This window comes from Meriones unguiculatus, chromosome 8 (genome assembly GCF_030254825.1).
Source record: "Meriones unguiculatus strain TT.TT164.6M chromosome 8, Bangor_MerUng_6.1, whole genome shotgun sequence".
NCBI lineage: Eukaryota > Metazoa > Chordata > Mammalia > Rodentia > Muridae > Meriones > Meriones unguiculatus.
Window position 1 is genome coordinate 88,769,693 of NC_083356.1, and position 9,697 is coordinate 88,779,389.

Here is a 9,697-nt window from a genome sequence, read left to right on the forward strand (position 1 = left end):
CTGTAAGCCAACTCCAAATTAAATATTTTCCTTTCTAAGAGTTGCCATGGTCCTGGTGTTTACTCACAGAAAGAAAATCTTAACTAGCAGTGTCCAACCTAATAGAATAGATTCACCAGATCCCTGTTCTGAAGAGCATCAACCAGACTGTATTTCTTAGCCTCATCTAAGGTCCATAAAACTTTGATTTTTCTCACTAGAAGGTGGTCAAAGGTAAGCTACACCAGACCTTATAAGCTATTTTCTAACTCTTATTCCTTCTCATGACAACTGAACACCAAGAGTTTAGTGGGTAAAATCTAGAACCTTACTGTATGCTACAGCCATGAGCTGTAAGCCACTATGGATCCAGAACACATAGAACAAAATTCCTACACCGCTGCCATAACCATCTTCACTAGCTACCACTGGCTCAATATGCACTTACAGATTATGTGGAAGACTTTCAGTTTTAAGTATGTGAGCACATTTAAGCCACCATAATAAAAATCAATAGATGAGACATCTTGTGAAAAAATAAGTTTATTTCTTTATAATGCTGGAAGCTGAGAAGGACAAATTCATGGTTCTGAGAAGTCATGGTCTACTTCCTGTTTCAAAAATGGTGACTTCCAGTGAAGTAATCACATGAAGGAAGGACCAAGGCAATTTTCCGCCATTCTTCCATGGGGGGGTGCTTAAGCCAATTCAGGACAAAGATAATCACCTCCCAAAAGTCACATCCTAGTACCATCACATTGATGTCAGCTTCATTTTATTGAGTGAGGGTACAAATATTCAGACTACGGCATTAAACCCCTTAGAGTTTTGGAGGTACTTTTCCACATAATCTGTCACCCACACTGAGAGGGAGTCCATATTTCTTATTTTTCCCACCTATCACCTATAGATCTCATTCACCATAATAGAGATTCACATTTATGCACAATATTTAGGCTGATAAGTAAGTAAAGAGATTCATAGACCTCAGATCTCCTGTGATGAGTTTTCAAAGAACAACTCTGTCTCCATACAGTTTTTACTAGTTAAATTTATTCTTTTTTAAACTTATTATTTCCATACATGTACATGTACATGCTGATGAATTCATCCCTAAAAGCCAAATGAATCAACCTTCACAACTTCTCAGTGAAAAAGTTAGCATATAGGCTTGTAAAGAGAAAAGACATATCTGAAACTTCAACCTGGACACCACCTATTATGGAACTGTACAGTAGAATATGGTCTGCATGAGTATCACATTTGTTTTGTGTGTGCAGAGATCAAAGCCTGTGATTCCAAATTACAGACTTTCAGTAGAAAGGTCAACCTGGGCCTAAGGCTGATATGTTGGGAAAGTAACATACAACAATACTTAGCTCTTTTAGATAATTGCATGTAAATCCCTTACACATGCAAGGCTGTATTGCTTTCTATCTTTTATTATATTTTATGATTGCTCATCTAATAACTTGTGTGATACTTCCTCGTTGTGAAAGGTCCCCTGCGTGCCAGTGATTAAGATTAAATGAGACGATTGCTCTCCTCCCCCAGGTGGTTGTCAGGAAACACCTGAATCATACTGAGTTGCTGGGTGAGCTGCTACGACAGTGCCTCTCCCTAGCAATCTTGAGGTTGCGTAAGTAAACATCCAACATGTAAGACCTCAACACACTTATTGGCACTGCAGGTTACTACTCCAAAGTGTCCATTTACTTCGTGGTTTTGAAAATCAAAAGCTTATTAGTTAGGAAAAACAAGGGCATAGGCTTCATAGGCATATAATTTCATTTAGTTAAGCTAAACGGAGTTATACTGATTCAGAACACAGGCATTTGAGCATCATAAATGTCAGAGCAACACAATTATTTATTAATGATAATATCAGAGAGATTCATCACGTCTTATATTGGACCCTATTAAAATACAAAAGCAAGAACAGAACAACAATGAAATTAAAGCCAACAGAAAGAGACAGGAATTTCAATACAAGGGTGTAACTTGTTAGGGCAGCTGTCACAAAAGAGATGGGTGCATGAGGCACCCAGTGGTCAGTGAAGCACAACAAATAACACAGCAGAAAAATTCTAGAGAAAATGTAATAAACATTAAACTGTAACAGAAATAACAAAAAGCCTACACACACATGGAAACTGAACAACTTGTTACATTAAACTGTATTTGAAAAATATCTTTCCCTGTTTTTAGATAACTGTATCTGTCCCACTTTCTGAAGCGTGTTTACAGACTTGCATTTGTTGTTTCCTCCTCCTTGAACACCTACCTTTATTACTTTTGGCTAAGACCCATTTTAGTCTTCAACTATTGCCTGAAAAACCACATTCCTTATGTGAACTCTCTCATCCTTACAGTCAGAAACAGACACGTTCCACGAACTCTCATCCAATAACGGGTTTAGTTTAGAAAATGCTCAAACATTCAAAAGCCATTGATCAATGCTGTCCAGACCAAGGACAGCAATGCACTTAGTAGGTACTCAATAAATATTTCATGTTTTTGTAAAGTGGATCTCCAAGCAAGTTCTTTGAAGCTCAATGAATTCTCACACCTTTCAAGCAGTCAGTGAAGACAAAACTGTATTCATGTTTACATTACAGAGATATTTTTCTTTTCATCCTGTTGAAACATTCCAAAGTGAAAGCAATTGTGGGTGAAATGACTGGGTCCAGAGCACGCGTCAGGCCCGTGACAAAGAATATCATTTACATCGTTCTTTTTCCTCACTGCACTCACTTTCAAGAAATACAATACCCATTTCACTGAAGAGCATCCTTCATAAAACACGAAAATAATACTAATTTTGTGAAATCTTTATTCTGAGTATATTCCTTTTAGATATTTTATGTGGCAAAATCATCTGTTTGGATTTAAAAGTATTTCTCCAGTAGAATCATGCTTTGATTTAAAAAAGAGGCTTTCCTGATTGAATGAGCCTCACTCTAACTTAGAAGTTGCAGTTGGCTTAACATATGGTTTTGATGGAGAGAAACAACAGTGGAAGTCAGCAATTGAAGGCGATCTGCATCTTGTGGAGATACTGTGGATGAATGATTCCACACTCTTCAATTCCTGACTCTGAGCAGCAGTGGAAATAAGACCTTTGTACAAATGTGCTGGATCTTTCAGGGCAGTAGTGATGTTGTCAGTTATAACCCTAGGTAGGAGAGCTAGACCATGAATTTCCACACAAGCTTAAGGCTGTAATGCAGTGAACTGAAAATAACAAAAGAATTCAATGCATATGGTCACATACCCATGATCACAAAGACTTCTGAAACGTACAAGGGAATAACATGTCAATGATGGGGTAAAATTTCACATTATAGCCTGCCTTTCAGTAGCATATACTTTTTAAGAAATTATTATTGAGTTTGATGCAGTGTCAAAGAGAAGCCTTAATGAGAAAAAAAAGGATAGTAAAAATATTCATCTTTCTTCCAACCACACTTCCAACTAACATAAGATTGTCTCTAAACAGCACATTTAAATAAACATGTCTCAACATATATAAGACTGCAAGTGTCGCTGATCCAAGAGTACACATATAGGCAGCAGTAATGGGACTCCATGTGTTTAAACAATTAAAATGAGGACACAAAGCAGGGTGGGTACAGACTAGGGAGTGTGTCTATGAAGATATGGATATGAATGAAATACGATATAGAAATTCTCAAAGAATTAATAAAAACTATTTCGAATTTGTCTCTATGTTACATAATAAAAGGATTTGCAAATATGGCAAAACAATGCTACCATTTCTTGGAAAGTAAAGAAAGTTTTCAAGTTTTCACTAAAATATGTTGTGTTATCACTTAGGGAATTCGTTGCTATAATTGTTTTAAAGATAAATATTTGTTTTGAATGCAGCAAATGTAAATAAAACATTCCCCCTTAACAAAGTGTTTTCAATAATTTTAAGGGTGTAAATAAGGCCTGAGGGGAAAATGTGTGATAACGTTTAAAAATCATTACAAGAAGGGGGAGATATAAAGACCTGGAGGGAACAGGAAAGCCACAAGAAGACCAACAGAACCAAAAAACTTTGGGCCCAGGGTTCTTTGCAGAGACTGATACTCCAACCAAGGAAGATGCGTGGAGACAGTCTAGAACCCTGCACAGATGTAGCCCATGACAGCTCAATATCCAGGTGGATTCCCTAGTAAGGGGAGCAGCGGATTTCTCTGACATGAACTAAGTGGCTGGCTCTTTGATCATCTCCCCCTGGGGGATGCAGCCTTACAAGGCCACAGAAGAATACAATGCTGCAAGGACTGATATGTGACCTAATAGGCTAGGGTCAGATAGAAGGGGAGGAGGACCTCCCCTACCATTGGACTAGTGAAGAAGCATGGGGGAAAAGGAGGAAGGAGGGTGGGACTGGGAGGAATCGAGGAAGAAGGCTACAGCTGGAATTCAATTGAATAAATTGTAATAAAACAAAGTAAAATAAAATAAGAAAAAATCATTTCAAGCGAAAAATGGTAGCAATCACCTGTACTCCAAGTGAAGAACCTAAGACAAAAGGATCACAAAGTTGAGGTCAGCCTGGGCTACAACAGCACCTTCAACACCAGCCAAGGCTAGATTTTCTCTTTAAATTTTGAAAAAAAAAATTTTAAATCAAGATATAGCTCACTGATGCAGGACTCAACTATCTTGAGGGAGGAAGGGAAGGAGAGAGGGAGACAATTTCAGTTATGGTCAAACACAGAGAATGAGAATCATTGCTCTCGGGTACCCTTGGTACCTATAGCGAGGAAAAAGGAGAGAGAGAGAGAGAGCACCTGGCATGGTTGAGGAGAGAGTGAGCCTCCCTCTCAGAAGACCCGAGTTCGGAATGTATCCACAGCATTTGTTAAAGGGAATCTGCCTCTGCCTCCTGCTTGCTGTTGTCGATGTGAGTTCTCAGTTATTTCTGTATCTAGGCTTTCTCTCCACTACATATCATGGACTTTAACTCTCGGAAACTGTACACAAATAGATGCCCTTTTGATACACTGCTTTTGGTGATTTTTTTATTATAGCAACGGAAATGTAACTAATGCTGACACCTAAACATAAACACCAGATCTACAAGGCTTACTTGAAAGATATAAAAAGATATCTGTATTAATTTTTGTGGAGGTACATGTTTCTTGAAATAGAGCCCCAAAAGTACTAGCCATGAAAGAAGCAATAAAATACATAATCATACACTTACATGTATGATTAATCAAAACTAAAGGTTTTGGAGAGGACAGGAGCTCCACAAGGATCAAGTATATCTGGGCACAGGGGTCCTTTCTGAGACTGATTCTCCAACCAAGGATTATGTATGGATATAACCTAGAACCTCTACTCAGACATAGTCCATGGCAGCTCAATATCTAAGTGGGTTCCCTAGTAAGGGGAACAGGAACTGTCTCTGACCTGAACTCAGTGGCTGGCTCTTTGATCTCCCCCCCTCCCCAAGAGAGGAACAGCCTAGCTAGGCCACAGAGGAGGACACGGCAGCCAGCCCTGGTGAGACCTGATAAGCTAGGGTCAGGTGGAAGGGGAGGAGGACCTCCCCTCTAAGTGGACTTAGAGAGGGGCAAGGAGAAGATGAGGGAGGGAGGGTGTGATTGGGAGGAAATGAGGGAGGAGGTTACAGCTGGGACACAAAGTAAATAAACTGTAATTAATATAAAAAGTAAAAATTTATAAAAAAAAACTAGAAGTTTCTTCATATCCAAAATAGAATTAAAATTGCATATCGTGCACTGGAAATATTTAAAATATACAAATGTGCCTACAAAATAGTGTTAAAATTTTAAAGCAGTTGTAAAATGAACCATAAAAAGCAGATTTAAAGTGTTCAAATTACCTGAACACAGACATAATATAACAACGTATTGGATGTGGTTGATAATAAATACATGAAAACTGCTCAACATTAAGAATCATAATCTTTTTATTTATTACAATGTATTCACTTTGTATCCCAGCAGTAGCCCCCACCCTTATCTCCTCCCAATCCTGCCCTCCCTCATCTCCTCCCATGCCCCTTCCCCAGTCCACTAAAAGGGGAGGTCCTCCTCCCCTTCCATCTGACCCTAGCCTATCAGGACTGTCTTTCATAGTCTTCCTCTGTTACCTAATAAGGCTGGCCCCCCTCACGGGGAGGTGGTCAAAGAGCCAGCCACTGAGTTCATGTCAGAGACAGACCCTGTTCCCCTTACTAAGAAGCCCATTTAGAGACTGAGCTGCCACAAGCTACACCTGTGCAGGGGTTCTAGGTTATTTCCATGAATGGTCCATGGTTGGAGTATCAGTCTCAGAAAAGATCTGTGGGTCCAGATTTTTTTATTCTGTTGCTCTCTTTATGGAGCTCCTGTCTCCCCCCCACCCAGGTCTTTCTATCCCCCCTTCTTTCATAAGATTCCCTGCCCTCTGCCCAAAGTTTAGCTATGAGTCTCAGCATCTGCTTTAATACCCTGCTAGGTACTAAAGTCTTTCAGAGGCCCTCTTGGTAGGCTCCTGTCTTGTTCCTTGTCTTCACCTTCTTTTGATGTCTATCCCTTTTGCCTTTATGAATGAGGATTTAGCATCTTACCCAGAATCCTCCTTCTTGCTTAGCTTCTTTAGGTGTACAGATTTTAGTATGATTATCCCATATCATATGTCTAATGTCCACTTATAAGTGAGTATATACCATGTAATATTCATAATTTTAAAATTCTAATAATATAGCATGTTATTGAGTACAGAGAGCAACCAGAACTTCCTTGGGCTACTGTGAGTGTAAAATGCTGCTGCTTACATTTGAGGGCAAGTTTGAGCCAGCAATTTGCCTCACAGGTATTTTTACCCTATGAAACAAAAGCATATATCCAGAAAAAGAAATGCTCATGAACTTTTATATACGACTTTCTCATGACAGTGAAACTGAAAAATCTTAAAGTCTCTTGAAATGTATATAGTAAGCAATGGGTGTTTAATCAAACAATGGGAATGAGCAATCAAACAAAAGAATAAATTACTCCTACACACAGCAACACAAATACATGGCAAGACTCATCATGGTGAAAAAAGAAGCCAGACTCAAAGCAACACATAGTATAAGTCAGTTTATCTAAAATCCAAAAGCATACTCTGAGTGGCTACAAGTCAGAGAGTAAGAGGTTAGGAGAAAAAGTTTCCAGAAGGGCCACAGAGACCACTGTGGACAAAACATCCAGCACAGGCCTTCAATCAAGCAAGTCAGTGTAATTCTACTTCCACAAATCTTTTTTCCCCAAAATCAAATACAAATCCAACATAGTACCAAGTCTAAAATGAGGCAGAGTAAATAGTTCAATAGCTCTAGTCAGATTTCTGAGAATAACACCGGTTAGTAAGAACAGCAAAAACAAAGACTACTTACTACAATGTCTTCCCTACATTTTTTATTGAAAGGCAATTGGGCAATCCCCGAAAACTAAGACCCAAGATTATCTGCAACTTGAATTAAGAGCTGAATCACTCGTTCCATTGGATGCATGTTCTAAATAGCTGGGCACAAGTCCACAGAATAACACAATCATGTTTTTCCACCCATTCCAGCCACAAGTAGCAGAATCAATAGCGTCAGAAGGTTTTGAGAACCTAATATATATCAGACATTTATAAAGGAATGCATGTGAATAAACTCTTACTGTTAACAGCAAATTAGAAGAGAAGCAGAAAGTATAACTGCCATTTGACAGACAAGAAAACAAAGTATAAAACACAGTAAGTAATGGACACACTCGACAACCAGGTAGTCTTTCTCAATGGTCAGTCAACAAATTAACTACCTAGTAAACATTTGTAAAACTCATTCCATGTCAAAAGCTCTGGAAATAAAATAATAAATCAAGCAGACAAAGTTTTGATTCTCAGAGAGTTTATGGTCTAGTACAAAATACGGAAAAATTAATGAATAAAACACTTATAATAAAAATACAGTGATGACATACATAAAAAGCCAGCTAAGGAAGAAGAGTTAGGACTCATAGTTAAAAGGTTCCTGGGTGCACATTATATAGAACATTGCAGAACATCTTACAAAGATTATTAGAGGAGTGAGAACCATTTAGTGAAAGAGGAGCATGTCATGTCCATTCTAAAAGGTTCAAAATCAGAAGAGGGTCAGCAAAAAACACTGGGAAAACCACTGCTGCAATTCAAACCAGAGATGGTGAAGATAGTAAAAATCAAAAGAAACAATTGCTTTTAGTGTGTGTTTTAGACACAGGCCATGGATTTTTGATTCACGGTTGTATAAAATGTATGAGTCAGGATGATGCTTTGACATATTACTCTGCTCCTTCTTTATTTACTCACCACAGAGGAGCAAAAATTCATGGTAATTTTTACCTTCCTAAAAAGGGAAATGACAAACATAACAGTCTTTTGCTACAGAAGAGCAAGCTTCTATCTCTAGGGGGAAAGTGCCTTTTCCAGTGGTACTGTTTCAGAGTTTCAGATTAGTGGGAAGGAAACTCCAGCTTATGACAACACAAACACAAGGAATACCAGACTACGTCACAACTACACTGTCTGACCCAGGCAACTAAAGCAGTCTATTCCATTTTTATTAACTATAAAATGGGCATAAAACCACTCCATTCAGCTTAATGGGTGAGAGGAGAATACAGGATGGGGATGAACCAAAACTCCAGATCTATGAAAAAAAAAAAAAGCAGAAGGAAATTTAATAATGTGCAATTGGTCAAAAAGTAAGGTTTTATTTTTTTTATGTTTAAATGGAACTTCCCTAATTGGATAGCATAAGCTTCTTCCAGAAATTAGAGGTTATTGATTAAATGAAATCCCCAGTGTCAGTAGTAGGCTGCTTCCTTTTGAATGGTAGGCCAAAGAAGACCTCTAACAACAGAATCATTCGCCACAGCTGTTGCTGATCCATCAGCATTAGGTGTTAAGACCTTATAGCTGTAGTTACCTCGTGCTTATGTATTGGGACATGGAAGGAAACCTCCTTCTTGTGAGCTAGACCTCCCTAGTGCTGGAGAGTGCTGTGCAGACAACTGGGAAAAATTATCAGCTAACGTTTTGCTCAGAGGTGGATCCTGTGTGCTGCGCTACCTTCCGATCTAGGCAAGAAGAACCCTCCGGTACCACACTGTCAAGTCAGTAATGCCAGTAAGCAACTGTTCACTGCTTAGATTTAAGGCCTGATATACAGGATGGAATCCATAGGTGCTACTAAAAACCTGATCAAAAGCTGATACCAAGGGAGGCCAGAGACCTAATATGGAAGTTTTGATCACTGGACAGAATGGGTCCATCAAACTGCCACATAGACATATTCACACTCATAGATTAGTGTGACCATGAACTTTAGACATAAATTCTCCTTTTTCTAGTATAAATGCTAAGTGCAGGGATTCACAACTGGCCACATTGCTGAGAGAATAAAAAGGACTGCTTAATGCTTAGACATAAGTTAGACTTCTCCAGCAGCCTATCCAAGGCTCAGAGAACATTTGCAGAGATGGGGAAGAATTTATGAGTCAAAGCGGGGACTGGGGAGAGGAAAAGCTGTCTTTGCAGCAGGAAGTCACTGTTGTATTCTTGATGTTACATAAGTGGCATAGTGGCACAACCAATGTGCAAGATGGACCTGTCAATACCCTACTGTGTAGAAGACAAGGACCCCTAAGTCCAACCCATACCTACAGACAGATAAACGAGT